This window comes from Phalaenopsis equestris, unplaced genomic scaffold (assembly GCF_001263595.1).
Source record: "Phalaenopsis equestris unplaced genomic scaffold, ASM126359v1 Scaffold000134, whole genome shotgun sequence".
NCBI classification, from domain to species: Eukaryota; Viridiplantae; Streptophyta; class Magnoliopsida; order Asparagales; family Orchidaceae; genus Phalaenopsis; species Phalaenopsis equestris.
In genome coordinates, this window is record NW_018164576.1 from 2,551,582 (window position 1) to 2,567,146 (window position 15,565).

A 15,565-nucleotide genomic window follows, 5' to 3' on the forward strand; every position below is an offset into this window, starting at 1 on the left:
CCCACCCCGCCCGGCCCCCGCCCCCCGCCCGCACGGAAGCCGCAGCTCTGCTCGATCCCCTCTCCCGCACCGAAGCCGCAGACTCCCTCTTCCTCCTCACCTGCTCGATTCTGCCACCCACGCCGAATCCCCTCACCTTTTCCAGCGAACGTTGAAGCCCACGCCTCTTCTGCGGACGTCGAAGCCCTCGCTCCTCTCTGCGAAGACCGAAACCCTTGCTCGCCTATCTCAGCCTCTGCTTTCGATTTTGCCTTAAACCATTGTCGTCCCAACTGAATTTTCAGCGAATCACGATCTTCGTTAGCAAGGGGGCAGTGACCAAATCTTAACAAACACAGAACCAAGGTGTCCTTTTATTTTCTTTTGATCGAAAAGCTCTCCTAAAGGTATATCTTTTCCCAAAACAAATCTCTATATGATTTTCTTTTACTTATGAAAGTATGTTAGTGTTTGATACTTCTAAAATAAAACAAAATGTGTTTGCAGGAGATGCTTGTATGAAATATGATAGATTCCACTTGATTTTTGCTATTTTATTTCGATATTTGTGTGGGATGGGTCTTGATAGATTCATTTGGACATTCATGCAAAATTTTCTTGACAAATTCCTCAAGCCGATGTATTGTAAATCATAACAAATCATATATGGGTTTGCCAATGGTAATCAGAATTTCACATTCATGCATTTGCCTTGTAGTTGCATGCCATAAATGCTTGTAATAAAAGTGATGAATCTCTTTGGTTATATATATTCGGAATGTTAGATTACTGCATTATTACATGAATTGTGGTGTTTCCATTTTGTTTCCATTTTGTTTCCACTTGCTTACATATGTATCATCCAGTTCTCATGAATTTACATGTCTTACACTTGAACTTTACTTTTGCATTTATACAACACAATATTTCAACTATTTTGGAGTCATCGCGAGCGTCGATTTAGGGCTTAACATATGCCGTTTGGAGTTGTTTTATGTGCTGCCTTTGAGCTTCCAAAATATTGTTTGAAGCTTTTAAAAGGGGCTGGATGTGGGAGCTTTATTTACTGTTTTAGATTTCACTTGATTATCATTTAAACACTTTTAGGCCGATTCGCTTGTTTTTTTTCCCTCTCTTTGGCTTTACTAGTTTTGGAAGTGGTTCGGTCTCCTTCTTTTGTTTTATTTATTTTTTTTTATTTATTTTTTTTTATTTATTTTTAAATGGTTAAGTCATAAAGATAGGGATTGATGATTTAATTAATTGGAAGATATAAAAAACCTTAAATCACCTTAAGCATAAGTTAATTGGTAGACTTCCTAGAGTTTTAGGAGCACACCCTATGTGAGAGTCCATCCACCTAGTTCTCAGTGTAGACCTCCTAGACTTTGGGTGCACACCCTAGGTGATAGCCCATCCACCTAGTCCTCAATGTAGGTTTCCTAGAGCTTAAGCACACACCCTAGGTGATAGTCTATTCACATAGCCCTCAATGTAGGCTTCCTAGATTTTGGGTGCACACCATAGGTGTGAGTCCATCCACCTAGCCCTTAGTGTAGGCTTCCTAGACTTTAGGTGCACACCATGGGTGAGAGTCTATCCACCCAGTCCTTGGTTTAGGCTTCCTACACTTTAGAAGCACACCCTAGGTGAGAGCCCATCCACCTAGTCCTTGGTTTAGGCTTCCTACACTTTAGAAGCACACCCTAGGTGAGAGTCCATCCACCTAATCCTCAATGTAAGTTTCCTGGACTTTAGGAGCACACCCTAGGTGAGAGCCCATCTATCTAATCTCTGCAGTGTAACCTCCCAAGGTTTTAGGAGCATACCCTAAGTAAGAGTCCATTCACATAATCCTCGAATGCACAGTGAAACTAGACACTTGATCTTAATTCACAAACTGACTAAGACACTAGACATGATGCACCGAGGCTACTAGACATGAAGACGCACTGAGGCGTAGTCCATGCTTCCTTAATTAAATGAACAGTGAAATTCCCTCAATGACTTAACCTACAGTAAAACCCAGTACATCGGGATTTGAGCTTAGATATTACACTCAAATCCTCCTGGCAATGGGGGAAATTTGTTAACGCCACATATGGATCATCAGACTAGGATGAGTCAGGGTCTAAGTGGCGAGATCGATGACGACATTGCTTATGTGTGCTTAAACGAGGGATACGAAGTGTGATTATTAGAGTAGTATCTCCTACCTCAATGATCTTTAATAAGGGAGAGGGAAAGACCCATGATACTATTCGCCGATTCTTGGTGGGATCGTTGCCCCCGACACTCTTAGGTTGTTAGTAGTTCTAGCACGATTAGAGTGACTAGCCTGTGGACTATAATTTTACAAAATATTTACAAAAATAAAATAAAAATTTCTTTTGCATGATTAAAAGAACTCTGAATAAAAAAAAAAAACTTAAACAATAACTTTGGCATGAAAAATCAAAGAATTTTTCTATGAAAATTTATAAAGGTCAACGACTAGTCACTTAGATTGAGGTAAGGACTGTCTTCTGTAGATTATCGGGCTAGTAACTCTTGTTCAAGATCGGGAAGCACACAACCCAACTCTGAGCCCCCACTTTTAACAATGTCTTATACCCAGTCCTGATCTGCCATATGTGGTTACATGTTTCTTTTGCTTGTGATTTCTACTACTCGTTTTTATGTCTTTTATGCTGGGTTTTCTTTGCTTATTTATTTTTTTTGCAAGTATGTTTAAATATGCTGCAAATCATACTATGATCATAATATTAATCACACAACAGTAGCAGATGTCTAGGTACACTTTTACAGTTTATCTACTGAATTTTATTTTACTGCATTTTTCTTTCAAGTACCTTTTATTTACCTGCAATTTGACTACTCTGCATGTAAAACCAGAACTGAAACCAAAACTGAAACAAAACAAAACCAAATTTTGACACCAAAACTGTGAAACATAAACTACTTATCTCATGCACTTAAACCCTGGAGACATTGCTACAACAGGAGCTTGGAGCCAACTTTGTGGGCAGCACAACGAGGAGCTTGAAACAAGCAACAAGAGGATCTTCTTCAGCATTTTCCCTTCCTAGTATGATAACAACCCATAGGACTTCGAGGTAGTTTGCCCAACGCAATATAAATCCTCACTTTCTTTTTAGGCTCTTGTACAACCATGTTGTGCAGTGTAAGTCCTAACCCGTCTTAGGTTCCGAGGTTGTCGTGTGACACGACGTAAACTATCTTATCTCTGCGGGCTATTTGCATAATCGGGTATTATGCGAATGTAAGTCCCAAATAATAAAATTGGCAGGATTGAATACTTGGATAACATTATCTTTAAAAATGCAGCCATAGAGTAAGATAGTTTGGGAAGTCATTGAAGGTTCTCTTCAAGATCTATGACATCCCCTACCTTTTCTTTTCTTTGGACTCCTGAAATAACTGTTCCTATTTGAGCCACTCTCATTTGCCTTTCCACATTCTACCGTGAGAACATAAACTTTAGAATCTTTAAGACTAATACTTCTGATCATTATCGAGAGTTTTCGCAAGTGACCCCAGTCATTTGAGATGTACTTAACTATACGGGCTTGCCTTTATAGGGAACTTGGAACCCAGGTAAAATAAACTCTATTTAATCTTTGTATTAGATATTAGATAGGGGAACTTGTCGATGTCGATCATACATAAAAGGTTTGCAGACCAAACGGATGTCACAAATATCTTAGTTTGCAGGATTGGGTCTATTGCTGAGATCTACACTTATCTTTCGGGAGAGTGTAGTATCGCAGTATCAGATACAATTATGCAAACTATTGGACTATTGAGATCCATTTGGTCTCATTTTTCAAAAATTAAAACATACTACTTTTAAAACTCAAACTATATATTTATTATATTAAATTAAATTTCAAAAATTATTTTCATATTCATATTTTCAAATCTATCGAAAAGTTGACCGACATAAGTAAAGGCCACTAGACCATAGACTATGCTTGTTATCATTGAATTGGATGTTCATATTGATGAAGGTGGATTTTAGGTCTTTGTGATGCAAGTGAGAAGCTATGCACCTTTTGAGCGAGAATTGAATTTTAGGCGATTTAGATCATAAAATTGTGCAGAGTTAAATGACACAAGCTATGAGTGCAGAGTGCATGCAAATGCGTAGGCTAGTACAAATAGTGAGACTACCAGGTAAATATTTTATTGCATGAAGCTGTTGATCGCATGATCATGACAAGCATCGAGTGTTCTTTAATTGCGGAAAGTTGAGCATGCAATTGCTCAAACAAGCAATCAAGTAAATGAATGTCTATGTTGTACGGACACATATGACACACACAAACATGAGACACATCTATTACTAAAAATATATGACACAGACACACATCAGACACACCGTTATAATTAAACTTATTCAAATTTATATATAAACTAAATAAACTAAATATTTAGAATAATAAAAAATAGAAAGTAAGAAATTTAATATAATTATTTTTAAGGATTAAGAGGTTGTTGGACATTAGTTTTGTTTCCTTTTTTAGTTGATATAATTTTTATATTTTTTATTTTTTTATCTTTAAATTTAAATTGTTTAAAAACAATCAAAATGTACAAAAATAGGTATCTATTATTTTGTATTACATCAAGATTTAATTCCTCTTAATTAGTTATTTTTTAAAAGAAATAAAATGATCATTAACTTCTATGACACCAAATTCTTATGTATTTACATATCTAACACCTAAAATTTGAATTTTTTTTATGCCACCCAAAATTTTCATATTACATTTAATATATTACTATTTTCAATTTGAAAAACATGAAATACACATTTTGATATAAATGTAAAGTGCCATATATGTAAAAATTGAAATTTAGATGTTAGATATGTAAATATAAAAAAATTGATTGACATGTATTTATATTTTTCTTAAATTTTATTTTAAAAAATTTATTTTAATTATAGTCATATTTTTTTTTCCAAAAAATTTTAATTCATTAATTAGGACACATGTCCTGCTCGTGTCATGTCCATGTCCTATGCGTGTAATCTTTTTTTGATATTATTTAAATTAGATACTTCTATGTCATGTTTAACACGTGTTGGAACCATATCAGATCCATGTTTGTGTCTGATACGCGTCTGACACTACACGACTCTTTAATTAGAAGTGTTTGTGCATCGTAGATAAGCGTAATGATCATGTCGAGGGAAGGATGAGTGAACTTGAGGAGGAAGTGGGTGTGGCTAAGGCTAACTGGGTGAAAGATTGGCGTAAGGGGGTTAGTCTAATGTGCATTGGATACTAAGTTGGAAGAGAAAAATGATATACTATTGTTTGAGAACTTGTGCATAAGCACACAAAAAGAGTTCAAAATTTTGACATCAAGAAGAAGAATATCATTAGTTTTGAGGGTATGAAATAAGAATAAAATATTATCTTTTTAATTCAATGCTTAATAATATTTTCCAGCTGTAGTTTTTTAGGAGTGAAAAAATTATTATTCCACTTCAATTTAATAAAAAATAAATTACATGTAGATTGATGAGGATGACTTCCATATTGAAAAAAGAGTGATATCGGCCATAACTCATAATAAATGAAGGAAACAAGAATAATCACATACCAATACTAAAAGATACTAAAAATAGTAAATACTAATAATAACTTCAAAATTAGGCTTGAGCAATCCTTTGGTGAAGATATCCACTATTTGTTGAGCAAGGGGATAAATGTCATGCAAGTTACCGCACAATCAATCTTCTCTTTATGAAGTGTCTGTCAATCTCCACATGCTTTGTAAAATTATGCTGCGCAATATTTTATGCAATGCTGATGACTGTTTTATTGTCACGGTATAATTTCATTGACATGTTTATCGTTATCTGCAACTCTTCAAGAATTCCTCACAACCATAACGTTTTACATACTCCATTAGCCATGATTTTATGCCCTGCCTCCGTATTACTCATTGCAATTACATTATGTTTCTTACTATGCCATGTAACTAAGTTTCCCCACACAGGTGCAATATTCATAAGTGGATCTCCTCTCAATAAGCGAGCCTGCTCAATCTGCATCAGTGTACTCTTTATTTTTTTTGTGTGGTTTTCTAAAAGAGTAAGTTTTTACCTGGTGTACTTTTTAAATATCCGAGAATTCTGTTGACCGCTTCATGGTGTGTCATAGGGTGAATGCATAAATTGACTTACCAAACTCATAACAAAGGCAATATCTGGTCGTGTATGTCATATGCATATCAATTTCCACTCTAATTTTTGATACCTAATCGTATTCATTGGATCACTTCCCATCTCTCAATTTGTGATTTAGATCAATAGGAGTGTCTGCAGGTCTACACTCACTCATCCCGATTTCCTTGAGAATATCAAGCACATACTTTGGCTTGGAACAACAATTTTTTTCTTCGATCGAGCAATCTCCTTGCCAAAGAAACACCGTAGAGATCCTAAGTCTTTCGTTTTAAAAATAGATGATAGGGAATTCTTCAAATGATTCATCTCATATGCATCATTTCATGTGAGAATAATATCAACCACATACACAATCAATATAACTATTATTCCATTATTTGAATGTCTGAAGAACATTGATCTCGCTTCCCTTGAGTGTACCCCCGACCTTTAACAAATAATGTAAATTTCTCAAATCACACTCTCTATGACTGCTTTTTCCCGTATAAGAATTTTTTTTTTAAGTTTACACACTTTTGTGTCAATCCGTGAAAGATTTGATGTAGCTCAAGTGGCAGACAAGATTAGAGAGAGTCGTCTTAGATTGTCGGGTCACATTAAACGTCTGCCATCTGATGATCCGGTTAGGAGAGTAGATGTTTTATATTCGACTTATGCTAAGAAATGTAGAGGTAAACTTAAAAAGACTTGAGTATATTGTATAAAAAATGATATTAATTTATTAAAATTAAATGAAAATATGACACAATGAAGAAAAAATTCATGTTGTCTACCTCGCTTAGTGGGATAAAGGCTTGTTGTTGTTGTTGTTATTGACACTCTTTTGTGCTAAATTTCTCAATACATCGCTGAAGTGCATCCATATACACTTCCTCGAATCTCCATTGAGAAAAATATTTTTTTTATCCAATTGTTGTAGGGGTCAGTCAAGATTTATTGCAAGTGACAAAAGAATTCTGACAGAGTTGAGTCTTGCAACTGCAACAAATGTCTCTAAATAATCAATACCATCAATCCGATGGATTCTTTGGTGACCAATCGAGCCTTGTCTTGTTGTAGAGAGTTATCAAAATTGTTCTTGATTGTAAGACTCGTGTGCAACCGATAGTTGCCTTTGCTCTAGGTAGAACAACACATTCTCTTGTGCCATTTTTTTGAAGAGCTTTCATCTTTAAAAAAAAAACCTTCTTCCACTTAGTGACTCCTGCACAGTACTTAAAATATCCATACATAACAATTCTTAAATAAAAGCATGAAAAATGGGTGAGGGATTTTCATAATATACACAGTGGGACAATGGATATTGGGTGCAAGATTTTTCTCCAATAAGAAGACTAGACTCATTAGAGGACTCAATCTGAACTGAGATTCAAGACTAGAAGACTCAGAACTCGAAGATGAGGTGGCTAGAACATGGGGTAAATGATTAATGAAGATATAATCTGGCGGGTTCACAGATTCTGGGTAGTGCAAAGGATTCATAGATTATATATATATTTTTTATTCTCAGTCGTGAATAGACAAAATCAAGCGATACTACTGTTGTAGTTCTTTTTTCTGTTTCTTTTTTGTTATGAACATCATGAGATGACATTATAGATTTCAATATCTAAATTTTTCGACGCACTTTCTTTTGATAAGTTTTTGCTAGGATTTTCAAGTTGAACACCCACGACTTAGGATATGCGATTTTGTGAGTTTTCGGTTTGAAAAAAATTCTCAAAATTCAGTGGAAAAATTTTTTTTTTGTTCTCTCTCTTGAAGATGATGTGATAAAAAAGTTTAAGTTCAAAAAATGTGACATCCATAGTTACAAACATTTTCTAGTTATGAGATTAAAGCATTTATACCCTTTTTTTGCTAGGAGCATTACCAATAAACACATTTTTTGGCTTGGGATTCAAGTTTTCCTTGACGATGATTGTGAACGAAAATAGTGCATCCAAATATTTTTAATAAGAGAAGATGAGAGTGATAAATAATAAGACCCGTGCTACCTCTATTATGTGCTTGTTTTTTCTTTCAACCAATCCATTTTGTTTCGGAATGTCAACACAAAAACTTTGATGAATTATTCCTTTTTCAAGAAATAATTGATCCAAAATGTTTTTTTAAATATTCTCGACTATTATCACTATGTAATATTTGAATGATTATTTAAAATTGGGTTTGTACTAGTTAGTTCTACATCAGATTTTTCTTTCATTCAATAAATCCAATATAATCTAGTGTAATCATTAATGAAAGTCAAACTATCTTTTTTCATAGCAAGTAGGGGATTTACAAGAACTCCAAATATCACTATGAATCAAAGTAAATAATGTAGTAGATTTGTATATTTGTGGAGAAAATAATGCGAATGATGTTTAACAAACTGACATTTCAAATTGAAACAACATATTTTTATTTTGACATAATTTAAGAAACAAATATTATAGATAATGAAAATTAGGATGACCTAATCTGTAATGTCATAATATAATTCCATTGCCTTTAGAAACTAAAAGATAATTTAAAACAGTACTTTGACTTCCAAGTTCATCTTCAAAATGATAGAGTCGATCTTTTTTCCTTAGCACTATCAGTCATCCTCTCCGTGGTCAATTCTTGAAACTTAGATTAAGAAGAAGAGAAGTTAATTTGACATTGATGATCAATAGTGATTTTATTAATGGACAACAAGTTACATGATAAATTAGGAACATGAAAAACAACATGAAGGGTTAACAAAGAAGAGAGTTTGACAATTGATATCTCAAAAATTATCAAGAGGGAACCATCGACAATTTTAGCCTTTTTATTATTTTCACATGATCTATTGGAGAAAAATAATTTAGAACAACCCGACATGTGATCAGTTATGCAAAAGTCAATAATCCAAAAATGAGAAGAAATAGGAATAATACCTAACAAAGTAGTGGCAATAAAATTATTTTTTTGCACTAAACAGTAAGACAGAGTCAGGGTTAAAATAATTTTTGCAAGTGCTCTAATTGTTTCTTGGTGAAAGAGATTGCATTCGAGGTAGCAAACGGATTCTGAGTTCCTTCAGTAGTGGCTTGATAAGCTCGATATTCACCCTTGGATTTTGATTTCCAATTTATAGGTTTTCCATGAGGCTTCCATATATCTCTTTTATGTGAATGCTCACTCTATGGTTTTTTTCGTTCTTCTTTGTCAATACAACCTCTTTTGACACAATAGTTGAGTTTTCTGCTCAATATTACTAAATGATTCGGTATTGTGCAACATAATTTTTTTTTGTACTTGTCACGTCTAACTTCAGAAAAAATTTATCAAATTGAGGGTAGGGGTTTTGTATTATGGATTTAACCTTGAACTTCATTTAAATTCCGATTAAGGCTAGCTAAGAATATATAAACCAGGTTATTTTCCTCTCCTTTTTTTGTGGCGAGCATAGTAATTTGAATTATCCCAAATATCATCATAATATTAATCAAGCTTCTACCATATGTTACCATCTCATTGTAATACGTAGTAACATCACATTCATTTTGTTTAGTTTTCAACTCGAAACTCTGCAAAGAATTCTTGAAGTATGAATAGAGATCCCGAACAACCTACCATATATCTCGAGGAGCTGTTGAATGGAATATATGAGATTCTTTTATAGAAGGTTACATTGAATTGATTAGCCATGGCATTAATAGAAAATTTTCAAACAATCATTTTCTCAGTTTCAGATCTGTAGCATTAGCTTTTAGCATTTCTCTTGTTAAATTCTTAATTTTGCCTCATCTATTTATTGCCAATTTATAGATTGTGCCCACTTGAGATAATTGTGTCCATTAAGTTTTATAACTGTGAGGTAAGGTGGTGAATTATTAGGAAAATATTCAGCCAAAGTATCCATCAGGGGAGCTGTCAGGTGAGATATGATAGTTTCAAAATTTCTGGAATTGGTCGATTTGGTAGTTTCTTTTAACTCTCGTCATAATTGTTGATTTGTACGACATCCTTTGAATAAAAAAAAGAAAATCAAGAACAATGCGAAACTCCTTTACGCCAAACAAGAATGATGCAGAATTTCTATACTCTGTGATCGGTTCACTTTCCAAGTTGAGCGGTGCAAAAATCTTTTACGCCGCGATCCTGATCACTATGTTGATCAAGAATGACACAAAATTATTGTATGTCGCGATCCGTTCACTTTCTTGTGCACGTTTGTACCCCGCGATCTCGTCGTTGATCGATGCGTTCCTTTGGATGTTGTGATTGTTCCATTGAGCGTCCTGATATGGTTGTTGTCTTTCCAATGAGCTTTAATCAAACTTTAATGAAAGACATACCTCGCAGCCAAAGAAGGCACATACACGTTCTAAGCGATTCGATGCAGATGTCGCAGATGAAGATGAAGTCTAATCTGAAGGAAGCAGGCGATGCAAATAGTGCCATTCATAGCAGGAGAAAACTCAACGAAGCCAGAATGTGCTTGATCTGTTGCAGGAAGAAGATGATGGCGTCGAGGAATTTGTTGCAGGAAGAGGATGATGACATCGGGGAAGCTGGAACGAGCCTGAGCTGAAAAACGAATCAATCCCAGTGCTAACCTATTATGGCTCCGATACCATATAGTTTTTGGGAGGGAGAAAAATATTATTCCTCTTCAATTTAATAGAAAACAATTACAAATTAATTAGAGGAGGATGACTCCCATAATAAAAGACGAAAACAAGAATATCAATACTAGACGATACTAAAAATAGTAAATACTAATAATACGAGATTCTAAATGTCCAACACCAACCTAGTGCTTTCTTGTTCTAAAAATGCCTAATTGTTGTGATCTCTTTTGCAAACAAGTCGCGTTCTCGAAAAATTGTGGCCTTTTAGTTTCGTATGTTGGTTTGAGTTGCTAACATCAATTTTATATTTTGCTATAATTGCTAAATCATTATTTTGAATCCCTTTGATTTACATATAATCGATCTTTTTTTCTGTTTGATGTTAGTAGTGGTTCTCTGCTATTTAATAGGTCAGTAATCTGGAAGGTTCTTATTGATTTATGTGGTTTGTCTTGTCAGTTGTTTGTGTATGTTGTTGATTTCCTCCTATTTTGGAATTTCTATTGTAGGAGTGATACTGGATCTCCTGGTAGTGTTGATTGATATTCTATCCTAAGACCTAATAACTGTTGCATTTTTTTTATCTTCTTAGTGTCGCAATTACTGAACCTAATTTGTTTGAGGTTTTTCGATCTTATTGCTGTTGCATAATAACGAGTTTCACTACATGGTTGGAGCGAAATGCTATTTTATGTTGAACTAATTTTAGGATTTATGGTTTTTAGATTCCATAAAATGTTTGATTATGAACTTAGTTTTGGTTGTATATAAGGGATTTCTTTCAATATGTATTTGTTTATGTCTGATTGGCTTAGCTATGTTACGACTCTTAGTTAGTTAATTTTTTTCATGTATGATAAGCCTTTTTTTTTTTTTTTTTTTGGAAAAAAGAAAATAGGTCTACCATGAAAATCACGACCTTGACATAATTTTATTGATTGTCTTCGTGGATGAAACCCATGTTTCCTAACAAGGCAACCAATTATCACATCTAATATTCCCTGCTGAAATCTAAATTCATGCCAATCTCGACTTAGTGCTAAATATTAGAGCTAAGAGATCTTGAACTAATGCCTATTGTTAGTGTAGGTTTTGAGAATAGAGGGACTTATAAAATACAGCTTAAATGAATCCGAAAAAAGAAAAGACATTACACCTATTATATCTCCAAGATTGCAACTAAATAATTCCTAATAACTACTCGAAAATAAAAGGAAAGACATAATGTAGGAAATACATAAAATAAGAAATAAGAGGAAAGGAAATAAATCAATATTAACAACTTCTAACACTGTCCCTCAAGTTAAAACATATATGTCAATCTTATTCAACATGGATTTGACTGTGAGGAAGACACTTTGTGAGGTAGAACTTTAAATCTTCATCCCCATTAGGGATATTTCTAGTTGACCACAGTTGCCTTTGACTGCACTTTCTGCATGTTTTGTAGGTAAGTGAACGATTGTTACATGTAATGTTGTAGGGAAGTTTGAAAGGAAAGCTGCAGGGTATGGCTTGCAAGGAAAAAAACTCCGAAGGAGGGCTTGCTCTGGGAAAAAGAGGAAAGCGACATTAATGCCATCTTATTGACAAAAATAGAAAAAAATAAAGAAAATTAAAAAATAAGGTAGATGCAGAATCTCCAGTGGATTAATAACAGTGTTGGACGGAAGCTTGGAGGTGGAGGAATCAGACATGGCTCCGACGGAGCCAAAGGAGAGGATGTGTTGCCGAGGTATGGAAGGAGTTGATTCCTGCGGCTGGCAGGAGGGACATAGATCCGACAAGCAATTTGAATATGCTTCGATAAAATAATAACCTCTTCGAATTGACGGCGCAAAGATTTGTGTCTTCAAATAGACCGACAAGGTAAGTCTTTGCGGCCAACGTAACTCTGGAATCAGAGATCAATCTTGAAATGCTGCGTAATTTCACGGACCAGACGCTGGAAGGGAAGTTGACGGATAAGGAGCTCCGTGCTCTTTTGGGACATTCCAATCTCTCTTAGCGCAATTCTACTAGGATGGAAATGATATGGTTTCTTCATGCCACCGGTCACAGAAGCCAACTTTATGGCTGCCTTGGTTGCCAGCTGCTTTCTTGGAGCATTGCCGCTGGTGGGCTTTCAAGCGGTTAGCTTTGCTATCAAGGTAGTTTAGGCTTAGGCTCGAGAGGCCATGAGGAAGAGGTTCTCACTGGAGACAAAAAACAGCTGCTTGTGAAGTGTAGAGATGGAATTCTCATGGGAATATGCTGACAGGAATAAATTCTTATTTGAGGCAGGACCTGCAGGAGGAAGATCTATTGCGAAAGGAAGTAATCCTGACGACAACTGACTACAAAGAAAGACTCCAATGCAGAGAAACTGCATTTAAAGACTGCAGTGAGAATTCCGACTAGAGGAGGGCCTGCAATAGGAAATTCGGGCTGCATGAAGGAGTTCCCGTGGCTAGAGGACGGCTGGGAGAGGAGTTTCGAGGACTAGGCACCTACATGGAGAGATTTTCGATGCTAGTGCCTGCAGGTAGAGAGTTTTGAGAGCTAGTTTATGTAGGAAGGAATTATGGCGGCTAGGGCTTGCAAGGAGAGGAGTTTCAGCGGCTAGGGCCTGCAGGAGTTCCGGCGGCTAGTGTCTTGCAGGGAGGGGAGTTCCGACGGCTTTGGCCTGCAAGGAGAGGAGTTCGACAATTAGGGCTTGCAGGGAGAGGAGTTCCGAAGACTAGGGTCTGCAGGGAAATTCAACAGAGGCTGAACAAAGGAGATCGAAGAGGGGCTTGCAACTGTGGAAAGATTGTTGGCTGCAGAGAATAAGAAGTTTCTAACGGCAGGAGATCTTCTTCTCTGGACTCTAGAGTTTGTTTCAATATTCTGATATCATGTAGGTTTTGAGAATAGAGCAGAATGTTTTATTGATATGAGAGGGGTATAAATACAACTTACACAAATCATAAAATAAAAAAATACATAGCACCTATATCTCTGAAATTATAATTAATCATTTCCCAATAAGTACCAGAGATAAAATGGAAGGCATAAAATAGGAAATGCATAAGATAGAAAATAATAAAAAAAAGAAATAAATCAATACTAATTACTTCTAACAGTTAGATATTATAACTTGAATTGAAGTTAAGTTGTCACAAACTAACTTTTCTTTACTCTTTGGATTGAGGTTCACTAAGCAAAACTCTGGATAATGAAACGTCGAGACGGTTATAGGATAGGCTAGCTAATATCATAGAAACTTGATGCAAGAAGCTATAGATATAAATCTGATGCTAGTGCCGTAAAGCTTTTACCTGAAAATGTAGAGTTCATCAACTACCTTCTTTGAGAGCGCTTTCCTCATTGGGAAAGCTAATTAAATATGGTAAGTTGCATCCATTAGAAGTCCAGAAGCTTAGAACTACTCAAATCGTAGCATCTAGGTGAAATCTATTTATAAAAATATCAAGCTACCTAATCTGGAAGCTTTTTACAATTGCTTGTAGTCGTTAATAAGTCAGAATAGAAGAGCACATAAAATAAAGACAAGTACGGGTTCATGGAAATTTTGATTAAGGTTGGAGATATTATGGATGGGGATAATAAGATTTTAGTAAAAATAGAATATCGACGAAAGAGAAATTATTTGGTATGAGTTTTAGGAAAGAAATTGCTTTGGATAGGCAAATGAACAAAATTGTTAAGTATTTAATAGAATTTTTTGAAAATGTTAGCTGAATAAACTTTAAAGAAGATGGTAGATTTTTTTCAAAAATGTTTAGCTGAATAAACTTTGAAGATACATAAAGTAATAAATGTAAAGCTTCGGAACTACTTCTTAATTGCTTATGCTTCTCTTATGAGAAGTTAATCAAGCTATAGCTACAAAGGAATTTATCTTATTAAATTTTACTAGGCCCACTAAGGAAGACATCTAGGTACTCAATACAAGGGCTGTATATTCTATGAAGCAGTGTTTCAATCCCTCATTTCAAATTTTCATTAATTGGCTTTTCAAGTTCTATGTTACAGTTTTGTTGACAAACTTCATTTTTTTAACTCTTGTTTTCTGAGATCTTCATCTGGAGTTGCTATTCATTTACTGCATCGGAACCTTTCTCAATTTTTTTTACATAGAAATGCCTATTGTATCACTATTCTGCTTGCTATTAAAACTTTTTACTTGCTTATGGTTCTTTTTGCCCTCCTATGCTTACATATACTTGTTGTCTAACTAGTGGATTAAATCTTTTTTTTTCACTTGATGCCTTTTTTATGTAATTAATTGATTGAATTTTTGTATTTTAAGCACTTTTTTTTTCAATTTTATTGTATTTTGATAGAATCATGAGCTACTCTCGGACAGCTCTTAACAATTTAAGCTTTGCCTACTCATGGCCATAGTGCCTCTCTAACTTGATTTCGACCAATCCAGAGTTGCTATTTTGTAGAAAATGTGACAGTTCTACTTCAGTTTGGGCTTCAGTTGAACCGTGAATAAAAATAGAAAAGAGATAAAAAGGAAAAAAATGTACAAATAAGAGACTTAAATCAACTGGAAATCTAACTTCTCTCTGCCAATCAATTTATACTTTAGCTTGATGAAATTCCTGGTGTTGAAGGCTATGGCCTGCTAAAGAAAATACATTTTTATTAATGGATATGTTTTATAACTGGTTGCAGCGGTTGGATCAGATTGCCAAAGTATTTTTACCTTTTTGTTTGGATTTGAATTTCTGACTCATGTATTGAATGGTTTCAATCTGATTATAAACAGGTTTTAGTCCCATCT

At 34.9% G+C, this 15,565-nt stretch overlaps 1 protein-coding gene across 1 annotated transcript in view; it reads left to right on the top strand.

Annotated features, from left to right (window-relative positions):
* The window catches only part of LOC110021421 (outer envelope protein 64, mitochondrial), a 56,719-nt gene that overhangs the window by 21,452 nt on the left and 19,702 nt on the right, over positions 1 to 15,565 (top strand). The window lies entirely within an intron of this gene.